The sequence below is a fragment of the Phyllobates terribilis genome, unplaced genomic scaffold (assembly GCF_046119375.1).
Source record: "Phyllobates terribilis strain yellow unplaced genomic scaffold, ASM4611937v1 Scaffold_3__8_contigs__length_932513732, whole genome shotgun sequence".
In the NCBI taxonomy this organism is placed as follows: domain Eukaryota; kingdom Metazoa; phylum Chordata; class Amphibia; order Anura; family Dendrobatidae; genus Phyllobates; species Phyllobates terribilis.
Genome location: NW_027362763.1, coordinates 891,400,496 through 891,418,625, shown reverse-complemented (window position 1 = coordinate 891,418,625; position 18,130 = coordinate 891,400,496). Strand labels below are relative to the sequence as shown.

Genomic DNA, 18,130 nt, shown 5'->3' with positions numbered 1-18,130 from the left:
GATGGATATGTGTAATGTATGTTTTTTCTCCCTACACTACTTAATACACAATCAAATCTCTCCCTGACACAGCAGCAGCTCTCCCTACACTGTCTGATCCGGAGTGACTGTGACGAGCATGGCGGCGCCAGGTCTGATTTAGACCTGATGATGCTGTGCGGCCAGCCAATCACTGTAATGCCCACAACCAACTTGGCTACGGCATTACAGTGCATGGCAGGCAATCCCTGCATGTTCATTGGCTCTCTAAAGAGTGCCAAACATGCAGGGAGGGGACCAGAGTTCCCGCCTGAGCAACCCGGAAATACTCGGCGAGCGCAGAGCATCTCGAGCAGTGAGATGCTCGGACGAGCACCGAGCAGTAGCGAGCATACTCACTCATCACTAGTAATGACGTGGAACTCTGAGGTACCATCTAGGATTCAGGAGACATACATTGTAATATCTTGATGTCACAGCGCACAGTGACATCACAGGCCTACTTGGTGCTGGAAACCCTGGTATGGAGTGAAGCAGGCGAAAGAGGAGGAGCACGACAGGGGAAAACAAAACAAGAGGTGCCAATGACTGGACAGCCTGCTGCAGGGACAGAAGGATAGGAGAGTGGTGCTGTGAGTATTATTTTTTTTAACTGTTTGCCAGCCCTGTATGGTTCAGCAAAATGGCAGCAAGCTGGAGCAAATTGTTAAAAATTCACAACCTGGAGAATCCAAATATTTGTAAAATTTGAAGAGAATTCAGTTCAACTCAAATAAATTTTATCATCTCTGATTGTTCCATTATAACAATTTAGTGAACTAATTTTGTTTTCAAGCTTTTGTTGTAGTTGGAACAACTGACGCGTCATCACTTATGAGAAGAAAATCAGCACACTGTGTCCCTTTAATCAACTGAATGGAGTTGTTGTTGATAGTTGAACCCCCACAAAACCTAATATTGGATTGGTATATATGTATACAGTACAGACCAAAAGTTTGGACACACCTTCTCATTTAAAGATTTTTCTGTATTTTCATGACTTTGAAAATTGTACATTCACACTGAAGGCATCAAAACTATGAATTAACACATGTGGAATTATATACTTAACAAAAAAGTGTGAAACAACTGAAAATATGTCTTATATTCTAGGTTCTTCAAAGTAGCCACCTTTTGCTTTGATGACTGTTTTGCACACTCTTGGCATTCTCTTGATGAGCTGCAAGAGGTAGTCACTGGAAATGGTCTTCCAACAATCTTGAAGGAGTTCCCAGAGATGCTTAGCACTTGTTGGCCCTTTTGCCTTCACTCTGCGGTCCAGCTCACCCCAAACCATCTCGATTGGGTTCAGGTCTGGTGACTGTGGAGGCCAGGTCATCTGGCGTAGCACCCCATCACTCTCCTTCTTGGTCAAATAGCCCTTACACAGCCTGGAGGTGTGTTTGGGGTCATTGTCCTGTTGAAAAATAAATGATGGTCCAACTAAACGCAAACCGGATGGAATAACATGCCGCTGCAAGATGCTTTGGTAGCCATGCTGCTTCAGTATGCCTTCAATTTTGAATAAATCCCCAACAGTGTCACCAGCAAAGCACCCCCACACCATCACACCTCCTCCTCCATGCTTCACGGTGGGAACCAGGCATGTAGAGTCCATCCATTCACCTTTTCTGCGTCGCACAAAGACACGGTGGTTGGAACCAAAGATCTCAAATTTGGACTCAACAGACCAAAGCACAGATTTCCACTGGTCTAATGTCCATTCCTTGTTTTCTTTAGCCCAAACATGTGTCTTCTGCTTGTTGCCTGTCCTTAGCAGTGGTTTCCTAGCAGTTATTTTACCATGAAGGCCTGCTGCACAAAGTCCCCTCTTAACAGTTGTTGAAGATGACTCGCCCCCTGGGCCGTGGGGTACCCGGGACTGGGCCTTCTGGTGTACGGTGCTGATGGGGGTAGTAGTGGCAACCTGGTCCCGTGGCTCAGGGCGGTCATACCAATGTTGTGGCAGTCTATTTATAGATTTGTGAATATCCGACTACGCCACCCGTGGATTGCGGTCAGAGATAACCGCTGCTGCGAGGCAGACTGCTGAGGCTGGTGTTGGGGTGCAGCACAGGGGTAGGATAACTCCCCACGGGAAGAGTGTAGCCTCAGGGCAGTGTAAGTGGATGCTGGGGGTGATGGTGCAGGCGCAGCAGAAATCACACAGAGTCCAATGATGCAGTCCAGGGTCTTTTACTCACAGTTGTTATCCAAGTCACTTCTGTCAGCAAGGACTGCCTGAGCCGTGCTGCGTCCACCAGGTGAGGAGCTCGGTCAACCCCCAGGCAATTCAGGAGTATGGCACAGGACCCCCTTCTGTCCTTTCTCTGGCCTCTCGTGCCCCACCAGTGTCCTGACTTCTGTCCGGCTACCGTGGACCATGTCGGGTAAGCGTTGGCCTTCACTTCCCGCTATCCTATATGGTGCCTTCCTAGCAGGTTTAGCGGGGGGGTCGCACCAATAAATGGTCACAACCTCCGGTTCTTGGCTGAGGGTAGATTCGCCTCCACCAACTTAGGGATCCGGTACCTTTCCACAGCCTGACCCTTCCACCCGGTATAATGGGGTATGCAATGGTTGCTGACCGTTCTGCACTCTTAGGGTCCCTTCTGCCTTCTTGTTTCAGGAGCCCTTCCACTCCTCTGTCTCTTCTCCTTCCTTCCTTCTCCTTCTCCTCTTCTCCTCTCAGGCCCCGGCCTTTTCTCTAGGCCTGCCTCGTGGAGCCGAGCTCAGCCTGAGCCGCTGCTCCCTGTCAGCTCTCTCTCCCTTCTGCTCTGACTGAACTACTCTCTGACTTAAGATGGCTCCCCTTCTTTTATCTGCTTCCCAGTGTCTGAGCTCAGGTGACCTGCACCCAATGAGCTCCTTCCTGTGCTCCAGAAACCGCCCCCTTAATGCTCCTACACCACTGGGTTCTCTTCCCCCTTCCCCACTCCAGCCAGGGAAATGGTCAGTTGTGCCCGCAGCTGGGAGCACCGTCGAGCTGTCCCCCCAAATGGTGTGTGTGTGCAGCTAACTGAGCCCTGGTCCACACTCCATCCTTACCTGGGAGTGGAATATCACACCTCTGGATGAACTGCAATACCCCTGTAGCAACCGAGCCCTCGGGGTGCTACAAAGAGATGTGTCTGCTGCTAGAACTCTGTGTGGCATTGACCTGGTCTCTAATCTGAGCTGCTGTTAACCTGTGATTTCTGTTGCTGGTGACTCGGATAAACTTATCCTCAGAAGCAGAGGTGACTCTTGGTCTTCCTTTACTGGGGCGGTCCTCATGTGAGTCAGTTTCTTTGTAGCGCTTGATGGTTTTTGCAACTGCACTTGGGGACACATTCAAAGTTTGCCAAACTTTTCGGACTGACTGACCTTCATTTCTTAAAGTAATGATGGCCACTCGTTTTTCTTTACTTAGCTGCTTTTTTCTTGCTATAATACAAATTCTAACAGTCTATTCAGTAGGACTATCAGCTGTGTATCCACCTGACTTCTGCACAACACAACTGATGGTCCCAACCCCATTTATAAGGCAAGAAATCCCACTTATTAAACCTGAAAGGGCACACCTGTGAAGTGAAAACCATTTCCGGTGACTATCTCTTGAAGCTCATCAAGAGAATGCCAAGAGTGTGCAAAGCAGTCATCAAAGCAAAAGGTGGCTACTTTGAAGAACCTAGAATATAAGACATATTTTCAGTTGTTTCACAGTTTTTTGTTAAGTATATAATTTCACATGTGTTAATTCATAGTTTTGATGCCTTCAGTGTGAATGTACAATTTTCAAAGTCATGAAAATACAAAAAAATCTTTAAATGAGAAAGTGTGTCCAAACTTTTGGGCTGTACTGTATGTAAAGAACTAGATACTCCATTTAAGTATATGCATATCATCAATTTTTAAAAAAAAAATGTAAGGGCCTTCAGCTTGATCTCGAGCCATGGCGACTTGACGGATGAATTATCTGTAAGAAGATCAATCTAAGGCAAGCCTAAATAAGTCCACCAGGGTTTTCTCTGCCATTATCTTCATACTGTCAAGCCATCAGGTTGCTGGTATTCCTCTTTGCCTCGTTCCTTCTATTCTTCCAACCATGATGTCCTTCTCCAGTGATTGTTCTCTTTGTATGATGTGTCCAAAATAGGCAAGTTGTAACATAGTAACATAGTTTGTAAAGCCGAATAAAGACTTGCGTCCATCAAGTTCGACCTGTTAGTTCTGTAATTGCTAAAGTTGATCCAGAGGAGGGCAAAAACCCCAAATGATTTAGCCAATCTTCACCTGAGGAAAAATTCCCTCCCGACTCTGAAACCAGCAGTCAGAATAAATCCCTGTATCAACCTACTATTTTATTTTATTTTTAAGTATATGCTGAAATCTGCCTGGTATCTAGAAATGCATCCAGTCCCCGCTTGAACTGGTGTAGTGAATCCGACATTACCGTCTCCTCACTCAGTGAATTCCATATTCTCACTGCTCTTACCGTAAAGAACCCCTTCCTATGCTGGTGCTGAAACCTTTTCTCTTCCAGTCTTAGTGAATGCCCTCTTGTTACCGTAATATCCCTCCTTTTGAACAAATCCCGGGCAAGATCTCTATACTGTCCCCTAACATATTTGTACATATTTATTATGTCCCCCCTCAACCTTCTCTTTTCCAGGCTGAATAGTCCTAGTTTTGCCAACCTCTCTGGGTATTGCAGTCCCTCCATTCCCTTTATTAATTTTGTTGCCCTCCTTTGTACCTTTTCAAGCTCATTTATATCCTTTCTATATATTAGGGCCCATAACTGAGCACAGTATTCCAAGTGTGGTCTGACCAGTGCTTTGTACAGTGGAAGAACAATGTTCTCATCATTTGCAGCTATACCTCTTCTGATACATCCCATTACCCTGTTTGCCCTTACAGCAGCGGCCTGACTTTGGGCACTCCAATTTAGTTTACTATCAATCAAGATGCCCAAGTCCTTCTCCATCTCTGAATTCCCCAATGATTTCCCATTCAGTGAGTACTGGTGACTTCCATTTTTCCTTCCCATATGTATGACCTTACATTTCTCCTCATTAAACCTCATTTGCCATTTAATGCTCCACCTACCCAGCTTATCCAAATCCCTCTGTAGGTCTGCACTGTCCTCATTTGTATTAATTGTTTTACATAACTTTGTGTCATCTGCAAATATTGACATTTTACTATTTATCCCGTTGACTATGTCGTTAATAAAGATATTAAATAACATTGGGCCTAGTACAGATCCCTGTGGTACCCCACTAGTGACGCTTACCCAATCTGAGTATATTCCATTTATAACCACCCTCTGCCTTCTATCCTTCAGCCAGTTAGCTACCCACTTGCAGACATTTTCCCCAAGCCCCATCATTCTCATTTTGTATACCAACCTATTATGTGGCACGCTATCGAACGCTTTTGAGAAGTCGAGATACACGACATCCACTGGTTCCCCCGGATCTACTCGAGAGTTAACCTCCTCGTAGAAGTCAATCAGGTTTGTTTGGCAGGAGCGATTCCTCATGAATCCATGTTGGTTCGGGATTAAAAGATTATTAGCATCAAGATGCTCCTGAATTGCCTCTTTAATGAAGCTTTCAAAAATTTTGCCCACAACGGACGTCAGACTCACCGGCCGATAGTTTCCGGCGTCACTTTTCGCTCCCTTTTTGAATATTGGTACTACATTCGCCTGTCGCCAATCAAGTGGTACAGACCCAGTCTCAACAGAGTCCTTAAATATAAGATAGACAGACCGTTATATCACATTACTTAGTTCCCTTAGTAGTAGTGTTGAGCCACCCCCGTAGTGTTCGAGTTCGGTTCGGTTCGTCGAACACCCGTGTGTTCGCTGAACTGTTCGTCGAACTGTTCGTCGAACACCTTCGAACACCGTTAAAACCAATGGCAGGCAAACAAAAACACATAGAAACACATAGAAAACACCTTCAAAGGTGTCCAAAAGCTGACAAACTGCTCAGAAGACACAACTAACACATGGAAAAGTGACAAGTACATATAGTCATGCGAAAAGAAAAGAGGTGGAGGAGTAAAAGGAGGGGGAGACACAGATATAGGCATGTCATGCCCTTCTAAAATCCAAAAAGTGAGAAGCCGACACGGCCAGTCCGCTCCTGCCCGTGCCACCTCCGTGTCGCCGGGTTTGTGCCAGAGCCGCGGTGAACCCTGATGGCCAGCCCCCCTCTCCCAATACTGGTGCCTGTCCGCTGGTGGGTCGAGCGAGCCCCCCTGTGGTGGAGGCAGCTCTAAGCTTTTTAATTTAAATTGTCTCTCTAATTTGAATGAATACACTTTAAATCCATTTACAAGGATCTATTGGAGGGCAAGTCTCATGCCAGCAGCCGCGTAATTCCAGCTCCAGTAGCGTCCACTAAAGCTGCTGCAGTTAAAAAGCTTTTATAAGGATCGAGCTCGGCTGTCCACCGCAAGGCATCCTACTGCCAGTCCCAGCCCCTATGCCTTGGGGTGCCTCCTGATGCTCTTCACTGAGTATCCCATGGTCCCAAAGCATTTCATTTGAAAAAATTAAGTGTCTAAACTACAGGTGGTGTAGCTTGCTTAACAGCCGGGATAATCCGCTGACTAGCAGACACTGCTACTAGGCACAAAGTATTTCCTGGGCTAGATGCAGTTAAAAATTTGTAATTAGATACTCTCGTTGGATGCTGAGAAAGCATTCCATAGAGTCTCCTGGCACGCCATATATGATTCTCTTAAAAAGCTTGGGGCAGGGGTCTAGGGGACCCTTTTATAGCCAAAATCACAGCCCTGTATCGCAATACGTCACCTAGGCTGAAGATAAATGGAACTGTAGCACCCTGAGGGCTCGGTTGCTACAGACGTATTGCACCTCACCCAGAGGTGTGATATCTCACTCTCAGGTAAGGATGGAGTGTGGATCAGGACCCGACACCTGCATGCATTACACCACATTGCCGTGGGGCAGGGCGACCAATATGCCCCTGAGATGGGCACGACAGTCCCTGTCCCTGGCTGGAGTGGGGGGAGGGAACACTGAGGAAGGGGAACCCTGTAGTGCAGGAGCAGGGACGAAGCAGTTCCTGGGTGCATTGAGAAGGGAGTATAAAAGGTGGGCACCATCTTAGTTCAGTGCAGAGAAGTCTGAGCAGAAGTGGCAAGGAGCAGGGGCTCTGCATGAGCTCTGCTCCGGAGGCGGGTCTAGTAACAGAGGCCCAGGCCTGGAAGAGGGAGAAGGAAGGAAGAGGAGCGGAGAAGGCTCCAGGAACGAGGAATGAAGGGATCCCAGGGGTGCGGACGGGCGAGTCGCCACCGCACGCCCGAATCCACCTGCGTGGAGGGGTCAGGCCAAAGGGGGAGACCGGTCCCCGAACTAGTGGAGGCAGGAAACGACCCTCAGCTAGAAACCGGAGGCTCTGACATTTTATGTGGCGCAGCCCCTCTCTACACCCGCTAGGAAGGCACCACATAGGGTCAGGGAAACTGGCGCCAAGTTTACCAAGAGGAGGCCCGAGACAGCCGGACAGAAGTGTTGGTAAGAAAGGCCAGACAAAGGACACACAAAGGGGGTCCTGTGAAGTGCTCCAAAGTTATCTGGGAGTTGTCTGAGCCCCTCACCTGGTGAGCACAGTACGACGTGGGCAGCCGTTACCTGCAGACGTGGTCTGGATAATAAGAACTGTGAGTAAAGGCCCTGGACTGCATCACTGACTCCGTGTCGTTACTGCTGCTGCCCTGCACCATCACCCCATCCTCCGCATACACTGCCCTGAGGCTATACTCCTCCCGTGGGGAGTTATGCTACGCTCTTCTGCACCCACAACACCAGCCTCAGCGGTCTGCCCTGTAGCGGCGGTTCACTCTGACCGCAATCCACGGGTGGCGTAGTCGGACATTTAAACATCAAAACCACATAAATAGTTCCGCCACTGGTTTGACCGCCCTGAGCCACGGAACCGGGTCGCGGCCACGAAGACTACAACCACCAGCATCCACCAAAAAGGGTCCGGCTCCGGGTGTCCCAAGGCCCAGGGGGTGCGTCAGAACATTTTCATTACCTTTCACAATCACCAATGGGACAAGGCAGGGATGTCCTCTGTCCCCTCTCTTATACATCCTAGTGACGGAGCACCTGCTCTCATCAATTCGCCATAACCCCAATATTAGGTGGATTGAGGTGGGAGGCACCGAGTACAAGTGCTCTCTATTTGCTGATGATGTCCTAGTATATATCACTCAATCACATATATCCATCCATGCTGTTATGGCTGAAATAGATCACTTTGTTACATGGTAAAATTTTAAAATCAATGCAGCGAAGTCTGAGGCCCTCGATGTCTCCCTCCCCAAATCCATATAGGATTCCATCCAGTCCAACTTTCCCTTTGCCTGGCCCTCACAGGGTATCAAATACTTAGGAATTCCTATTCATAGAGACCTCTCCCATCTATGTTATCTTAATTTTGGGCCCTTTATTGAACAATTCCATACAGACCACGGTTGGCAAGTTAGAACTGTAAGATTCACTACGTGAACCGCTGGTGTTTTGTGGAAAAGCACATGTACACCGCGTTCCAAATTATTATGCAAAAAGTGTTTAGGAGTGATAAGGGAAGAATTTGTTTGTTTGTCAGTTAAACTCATTGATGGTGATGTGTGTCAGGGCTCTTTATATCACTGTAAGCAATTGCAGACACCTGTGCTAATTAGTTTGGCAGGTGTGTCCAATGAAAGGCAAGACTACTTAAGAAGGCTCTCTCACATTATTAAGCAGCCTACATTTTCTGCCAAAATGGGAAAGAAAAAGGATGTGTCGGCTGCTGAGAAGCAACAAATTGTGGAGTGTTTAGGTCAAGGCATGACTACAATCAACATTGTGCGATGATCAGGATGAAGTGTCTTGGCAATCAAGAAGTATGTAGCTGATTCACAGTACACACGTGTGCGTGCTGATAAGGGCAAATTGAGGACTCTTTCCTACAGGCAATTACGTCAGGTTGAAAGAGCAGCGGCAAAAAAGCCTTGTCATAGCAGCAGACAAGTTTTTGAAGCTGCTTGTGCCTCCAACGTCCCCCGAACAACAAGATGCAGGGTCCTTCAGAGGTTTGCAGCTGTGCATACGCCATCCTGTCGACCTCCTCTATCCACTTCACACAAGCAGAAACGGCTCCAGTGGGCCAAACATTACATGAAGACTGATTTCAAAACTGTTTTGTTCACGGATGAGTGCCGTGCAGCGCTCGATGGTCCAGATGGATGGAGTGGAGGATGGCTGGTTGATGGACACCCCACGCAAACACGGCTACAGCGCCAACAAGGAGGAGGTGGAGTAATGTTTTGGGCTGGAATCATGGGGAGAGAGATTGTCGGCCCCTTTAGGATCCCTGAAGGCGCTAAAGATGAACTCCATAATGTATGTGGATTTTCTCAAACAGCACTTCCTGCCATGGTTCAAGAAGAAGAACCGTGTATTTCACAGCAAGATCATTTTTCTGCATGATAATGCACCATCTCATGCTGCACATAAAACATCTGCATCTCTGGCTGATATGGGCATAAAAGGGGACAAACTTATGGTGTGACCCCCATGCTCCCCTGACCTCTACCCCATTCAGAACCTTTGGAGCATCATTAAAAGGAGTGTCTATGATGGCGGGAGGCAGTTCACATCTAAGCAACAGCTCTGGGAGGGTATTCTGTCCTCATGCAAAACAATTGAAGCAGAAACCATCCAAAACCTGACAAATTCAATGGACGAGAGAGTTCAGAAGCTCCTTTCGAACAAGGGGTCCTATGTGAAAATGTAACATCACCTAGAATAAAGTTTTGAGTTGAAAACTGTTTGATTTCAGTTTCTAACAACCTGCTAATGCTTATAATTTCAAAAATGACCACTTTTTTGGTCTTTATTAAAATGAAAAGGTTGATCGAAAAGTTTGGGGGATCTAAGAGTGTGGCAACCCAGTAGTCATGATTACTTCGAATTCTGACAATATGAGGGTCATGCTGCAGGTAGTGCAGCAAGAAGGCACTTATGTGTCTTGCGCATCTCGGAGCCCCAAAATTATTTTCCGGGCTAGATGCAGCTAAAAATTATTTTTAATTTTAAATCTGGTGGAGCTTATTATAGATGGCCTAATAGGATCAGTGCTGCACACTGCTACAAAGCCCAAATTATTTTCCAGTCAAGATACAGATAAACATGATTAGTAATTTGAAAGCTTAAAACGTTTGGTAGGGTGATTTTAACCAATCATCAAGCTTTTACTCTCCCCAGGATGACACAGGGGTAGAAAAGTCGTTTCGGATCCATGATTTGTTTATCTTTATGAACGTGAGTCTGTCTACATTATCAGTGGAGAGCCGCGTGTGCTTATCTGTCAGCACACCACCAGCAGCGCTGAACACACGTTCAGACAGAACGCTGGCTGCGGAGCATGACAAGATCTCCAAGGCGTAAGTGGCTAGCTCCGGCCATTTATCCAGATTGGAAGCCCAAAAAGAGCAAGGGTCCAGTGACACAGTCGTGGCTTCAATGTTTACTTGGAGATACTCCTGTACAATCGTCTCTAGGCGTTGACTATGTGTCAGACTTCTTGTCTCCTGTGGCCTTGCAAAGGATGGGCTAAAAAAGTGGTGAAATGATTCCGCAAAATTGATGTTACCAGCAGATACTGTGGTTCTGTTACGGTTTGAGTGCTGAACACTTGACGGTCCCACGGTTGGCAAGTTGGAACTGTGAGATTCACTACGTGCACCACTGGTATTTTGTGGAAAAGCACATGTAAGATTCTGCAACAGTCTCTGCTGATACTCCTGCATGCGTGCATCCCTTTCTATGGCAGGAATAATTTCTGCAAATTTACTTTTGTACCGGGGATCTAACAGTGTGGCAACCCAGTAGTCAGGATTATTTCTAATTCTCACAATTCGAGGGTCATGTTGCAGGTAGTGCAGCAAGAAGGCACTCATGTGTGTTGCGCATCCAGGAGCACCAAGTCCCTGTTGTGTTGGTGGCGAGGTAACAATCATGCTTCCTTCCTCTGTCCTCTCCCCCCAACCTCGCACAACAGAAATGTGATCAAGGTCTCCCTCATCTGATGAGTCTTCCATCAGTTCATCCTCCACTTCTTCCTGGGCTCCTGCACCTTCCTCACTAGTTTGGCTGCTACCATGCGCCCTGGTAAAATCATCTCCCCCACCCTCACATGCCTGCCGCCTTGGTGCTGCCGACCGTCTGGACCTTGCAGATGTTAGCCCTTCCGCATACAACTCCTCCTCCTCTACTTCCTCCACCTCCTCTTGTGCCACCACCTGACTCCGAATTCTGTTTAACATGTGCTCCAGCATGGAAATCACCGGAATAGTCATGCTGATAATGGCATCGTCAGCACTAAACATCTTCGTCGCCATTTCAAAACTGTGCAGAAGGGTGCATAGGTCCCTGATCTGAGACCATTCCTCCAGCGTGATTTGCCCCACCTCTGAATCTCGTTGGCCCAGGCTATACGTCAGAACGTATTGCACCAGGGCTTGTCGGTGCTGCCACAGTCGCTGCAACATGTGCAGAGTTGAATTCCACCAGGTAGGCACATCGCATTTTAGCCGGTGAAGTGGCAGGCCCAACGAATTCTGTAGAGATGTAAGTCGCTGAGCTGCGGGATGCGAACGGCGGAAGTGAGCACACAGCGACCGTGCCCTCTGCAGAAGGCCATCTAGTTTGGGATAGTGGGCTAAAAATTGCTGGACAACCAGGTTCAACACGTGAGCCATACAAGGCACGTGTGTGACATTGCCCCGGCGAAGGGCCGCACCCAGGTTTGCAGCATTGTCGCACACGGCCTTCCCTGGTTTCAGGTCCAGTGGAGACAACCATTCATGAAATTGGTTCTCCAGAGCTGACCACAACTCCTCAGCTGTGTGACTCACATTTCCCAGACATTTCAATGTAAAAACCGCCTGATGACGTTGAGCCCTACTGCCAGCATAGTAAGGAGGTGTGCAGGATCCCTTCTGCGCAGTTAGAAAGCTTGTGGCATGACCAGACAGGCTTTGGGTGCAGGTGAAAGACCGAGAGGAGGTTGAGAAGGCAGAAGCAGTGGAGGATCTTTGACATAAAGAGGATTGACGCACAACTCGTGGGAACGGCAAGACTTGGACAGCAGCCCCTTGTCCTGCTGTCACCATAGTTACCCAGTGCCCAGTCAGCGACATGTAACGCCCCTGTCCATGCCTACTCGTCCAAGTGTCTGTGGTGAAATGCACCCTGTCACACACAGAGTTTCTCAAAGAAGCGGTGATGTTGTGTGCGACATGCTGGTGGAGCGCAGGCACACCTTTCTTTGAGAAGTAGTGCCGACTGGGCATCTGGTACTGGGGCACTGCGACGGACATAAGGTCTCGAAAATCCTCTGTGTCCACCAGGCGGAAAGGCAGCATTTCTGTAGCCAAGAGCTTGCAGATGGTGAAATTCAACCTCTTAGCTTTCTCATGGCTAGGAGGAAATGGTCTTTTACTTGTCCACATCTGAGGGACCGAGGGCTGGCTATTGTGCTTAGACGGGGTTGATAAGGGTGTCCCCGGCAAACTGCCGGTCTGTGAGGAAGATGCAGGCGGACATGTTAGGTTGCCTTCATCCAAAGGTGGTGCTATCGATGTCGGACAGCGCTCAACACCAGCTGGTGTTACCACCTCCAAAGAAAATGATGACCTGCCAATCACGCTGGCTGTTGCGGGTAAAGAGGTGGCAGGTCTGCGCCCCAAAACAGGTGTGACTGCTGTCCCCCCAGTCACAGAGGATGAAGAGGCCGCGGATGCACAAGATATGGCAGACGGTGGTTGGCCCGGCCGGCTAGGCCGCATTGTAGCACACTGAGCTTCCCACTGCAACTTATGCTTCATGTCCATGTGCCGGTTCATGCATGAAGTACTCAAACTATGTATTTTTTGGCCTCTACTTAGCTTTTGCTGACAAATGTTACAGATAACACGAATTGGGTCATCTTTATCGATCTGAAAAAATGCCCAGGCTATGCAAGGCTTAGCACCCATGCGACCTGAAGAGCCACCACGACTTGTGGTGAGAGGCAGAGTTGTGTTTGAGGATGCAGTTGTTGACGTGCTTCCAGTACTACGTCTCTGTCCAGGAAGGCGCAACCTGACCTCGTCGTCACTAGCATCTTCCTCCACCTCCTCTGCTGACCTCATCTCTTGGCTGACTGTGGGTTGACAGTAAGTGGGATCTCCGACCTCATCATCATCACCCTGTGCGTTATCACACCCGTCGTCCTCAGAGCCAACCTGTTCCTGCCCTAACAAAAAACTAAAGTTGTCGCTCCAATCAGGTATTTGAGTCTTATCATCGTCTTCCTCATTGTCTCCACCAACAGGAGTTACAGTTTGGGAATGAGGGTCTACATTATGGTCAGAACCTTCTGCGTCTGGTCCTGGATCCGACTCATAAAGATTCTGGGCATCAGTGCAGATCATTTCCTCGTCTGGATTCACAAAAGCGCTGGAGTCGACCTCTGATTCCCAGGCTATAGTATGAGTAAACAGCTCTGCAGACTCAACCATCTGTTCTACCTCATACTCAGACGGGCAGCTGGAGATTTGGGAGCTGTGAGGAAGCAAGTGCGATTTGGGTGACACCTTTGAGGACTGGAGTATTTGTGATGTTGAAGTTGATGTGGAGGAGAGCCCACTTAAAGGAGCACTTGATATCCGTTGAAGCACCTGCTGTTTTTGTGCCTCATCTGGAATTTGTAGCGATTGGCGTGGCCGTAAGAAAGGGATCTTATCACATTGTCCGCTAAAAGAAGTAGACATTTTAGTTTGGCTGGAAGATGGTCTTTCTTCTGCAGATGTTACTGTTGCTTTAACACCTACCCCACGGACACAACCTTTTTTCCCCTTCCCAACACGCCTATTCCCCTTTCCACCAGCAGCAGGCCTTTTTCCACTCATTTTGGTGGTTAACTAATTCACAACTCTGGAGTTGTTTGCACAAAAAAACAATGGATGGTAACCGAGCAGAGCTGAGTGGCCAAACTGTGGTATTAGGCCAAAACTATTGGCTGGGTTAGATGCAGAAAAAAATTATTTTGAATTTGCAACCTGATGGAGGTCAGTATAGATGGACTAATACAACAAGTCCCACACACAGCTAGAAGCCCAAATATTTTTTCAGAGGTACTGTAGATGCAGATAAAAATTAGTTTTAATTTGCAACCTGATGGAGGTCAGTATAGATGGACTAATAGAGAAAGTCCGACACACTACTAGAAGGCCAAATATTTTTTCAGAGCTAGATGCAGAAAAAAATTATATTCAGTTTGCAACCTGATGGAGGTCAGTATAGATGGACTAATAGAGAAAGTCCGACACACTACTAGAAGGCCAAATATTTTTTCAGAGGTAGATGCAGAAAAAAATATATTCAGTTTGCAACCTGATGGAGGTCAGTATAGATGGACTAATAGAACAAGTCCCACACACTGCTAGAAGCCCAAATATTTTTTCAGAGGTACTGTAGATGCAGATAAAAATTAGTTTTAATTTGCAACCTGATGGAGGTCAGTATAGATGGACTAATAGAGAAAGTCCGACACACTACTAGAAGGCCAAATATTTTTTCAGAGGTAGATGCAGAAAAAAATATATTCAGTTTGCAACCTGATGGAGGTCAGTATAGATGGATTAATAGAACAAGACCCACACACAGCTAGAAGCCCAATATTTTTTCAGAGGTAGATGCAGAAAAAAATATATTCAGTTTGCAACCTGATGGAGGTCAGTATAGATGGACTAATAGAGAAAGTCCGACACACTACTAGAAGGCCAAATATTTTTTCAGAGGTAGATGCAGAAAAAAATATATTCAGTTTGCAACCTGATGGAGGTCAGTATAGATGGATTAATAGAACAAGACCCACACACAGCTAGAAGCCCAATATTTTTTCAGAGGTAGATGCAGAAAAAACTATATTCAGTTTGCAACCTGATGGAGGTCAGTATAGATGGACTAATAGAACAAGTCCCACACACTGCTAGAAGCCCAAATATTTTTTCAGAGGTACTGTAGATGCAGATAAAAATTAGTTTTAATTTGCAACCTGATGGAGTTCAGTATAGATGGACTAATAGAGAAAGTCCGACACACTACTAGAAGGCCAAATATTTTTTCAGAGGTAGATGCAGAAAAAAATATATTCAGTTTGCAACCTGATGGAGGTCAGTATAGATGGATTAATAGAACAAGACCCACACACAGCTAGAAGCCCAATATTTTTTCAGAGGTAGATGCAGAAAAAAATATATTCAGTTTGCAACCTGATGGAGGTCAGTATAGATGGACTAATAGAACAAGTCCCACACACTGCTAGAAGCCCAAATATTTTTTCAGAGGTACTGTAGATGCAGATAAAAATTAGTTTTAATTTGCAACCTGATGGAGGTCAGTATAGATGGACGAATAGAGAAAGTCCGACACACTACTAGAAGGCCAAATATTTTTTCAGAGCTAGATGCAGAAAAAATTTATATTCAGTTTGCAACCTGATGGAGGTCAGTATAGATGGACTAATAGAGAAAGTCCGACACACTACTAGAAGACCAAATATTTTTTCAGAGGTAGATGCAGAAAAAAATATATTCAGTTTGCAACCTGATGGAGGTCAATATAGATGGACTAATACAACAAGTCCCGCACACAGCTAGAAGCCCAAATATTTTTTCAGAGGTACTGTAGATGCAGATAAAAATTATTTTTAATTTGCAACCTGATGGAGGTCAGTATAGATGGACTAATAGAGAAAGTCCGACACACTACTAGAAGGCCAAATATTTTTTCAGAGCTAGATGCAGAAAAAAATTATATTCAGTTTGCAACCTGATGGAGGTCAGTATAGATGGATTAATAGAACAAGACCCACACACAGCTAGAAGCCCAATATTTTTTCAGAGGTAGATGCAGAAAAAAATATATTCAGTTTGCAACCTGATGGAGGTCAGTATAGATGGACTAATAGAACAAGTCCCACACACTGCTAGAAGCCCAAATATTTTTTCAGAGGTACTGTAGATGCAGATAAAAATTAGTTTTAATTTGCAACCTGATGGAGGTCAGTATAGATGGACTAATAGAATGATGCTATGCCCAAAAGATTTTACTTCACTAGGTGCAGTAAAAAAATTGGTATTCTATACACAGGTGGTATATCTTGCAACACAGATAGGCTACTCCACTGACTAACACACTCTGCAATAGGCCAAAAAGGATTAGCTTTGCTAGATTCAGCCAAATGCTGTGAAAAAAACTTGCACAGCACTGGCACAGACCTGCCTGGCAAAAACTGATAGGAACTCATGTAACCTAGTCCTGAAAAGGACTCCAATTACAATTAGTCTTTACTCCCACAACCTATCTATTTAAGAGCACAGACCTCCCTGATAAAAGTCGTAGGAAATGCTGTAACCTAGTCCTTAAAAGGACTGCAATCACAACTATTCCCTACTCCCAAGCTATCTGTATATTTGTGCGAAAATTGGCTTGAAATTAACAAGGTATAGCGCACACAGCAACAGCGGTGCCGTCTAACACGCAGCTGCAGCAGTGAGAAAATGGTGGCGACGGGGAAAATGGCTTGGTCTTATAGGGCAAGGACATGTGACATACACTGCCAATGACACATGCCCTTGCTTGTGTGAAAAAAAGCACTTCGCTCCGTGTGTGCGCTGCTGATAGGCTGACAGATTGCACCTCCCCACTGTAAATGCGGGAAAGAGAAAAAAAAATGGAGATCTTCATTGTTCCTGCAGAGATCCATCCCCTGCCCCTCCCCCCACCCCGCTGTACACTCAAACTGCGTATTAACATTAATTTTCATCATTACTGAGAAAAAATCCAGTTATGATTTTGGTGCACGAACAGTTATCGAACATAACCTCGAACAGCCGAATTTTTCTCAAATTGTTCGTGTTCGCCGAACGGCTCGAACACCGCCCAAAACAGCTCGAATTTGAGATTGGCGAACAGTTCGAGTAGAACAACGCTCATATCTACTTAGTACCCGTGGGTGTATGCCATCAGGTCCTGGTGATTTGTTTATTTTAATGTTACTGAGGCGTTTCTGTACCTCAACTTGGGTTAGATTTGTCATACTCTGTACCTCAACTTGGGTTAGATTTGTCATACTTGGTGATCCTTGCTCTGAGTGACATGTCTGGCTTGATTTGTTCCAAAATTGATTTATTTGTTCTTCTTTCCATCCATGGTATTCATAGCATTCTTCTCCAGCACCACATTTCAAATGTGTTGATCCTTCTTCTGTCTTGACTCTTTATCGTCCTAGTTTTGCATCCATATATTACCATTGAAAATGCCAAACTACGTACGAGCCCTGTCTTCATTGCCAGTGAAATGTTCCTCAATTTGAAGACCTTTTCCAGTGGCTTCATTGTTGATTTGCCCATAATTACATATCATCAATTACCCAATTCATAATTAATATCATTTTTCATTAATCCATTCTTCTTTAGTCCAGAAATAAACTATACGCCACCATAAGTATACATGTATCTTATTCACGCAAGGCAACGTTGGAATGCATGGTCATCCATGAGCAGCAGCCATTCTTTTGAGTGGTTTCTCTGACTGGTACAGTTTAGGTGTGCATTAAAATACATCCACAGGTGTGTCTCGAATTAACTCAGATGTTGCCAAAAAACCTATCAGCTTCCAAACACATGACATCATCATATGGGCAGTCCAGAAGTGTTTAAAGGCATAGTAATCTTAGTGTATGTAAACTTTTGACTTTGCAGTAAGTAATAAAAATGCCTTAAAACATTCTCTCTCTCATTATTCGGGCATTTGGCAAATATTAAAAATGATGGTAATCCTAATTGACCTAAAACAGGAAAGGTTTATTTTGATTTCATGTCAATATTGAGAAAAACATGCATATGTGTATTTTATATAGTGTATGATTACTTCTGGTTTCAACTGTATATATAGAAGGGAGAATTTCCTCTGTGTCATCTGTATACTATAATAGGGAAATGGGTCAATTAACCCCCTTTTAAGGTGGCATGGACTATTCTGGTTAGG

The 18,130-nt window shown here is 45.8% G+C and overlaps 1 protein-coding gene across 3 annotated transcripts in view; it reads right to left on the bottom strand.

The window, feature by feature from the left end:
- The window catches only part of ESR1 (estrogen receptor 1), a 651,368-nt gene that overhangs the window by 380,583 nt on the left and 252,655 nt on the right, over nt 1-18,130 (bottom strand). The window lies entirely within an intron of this gene.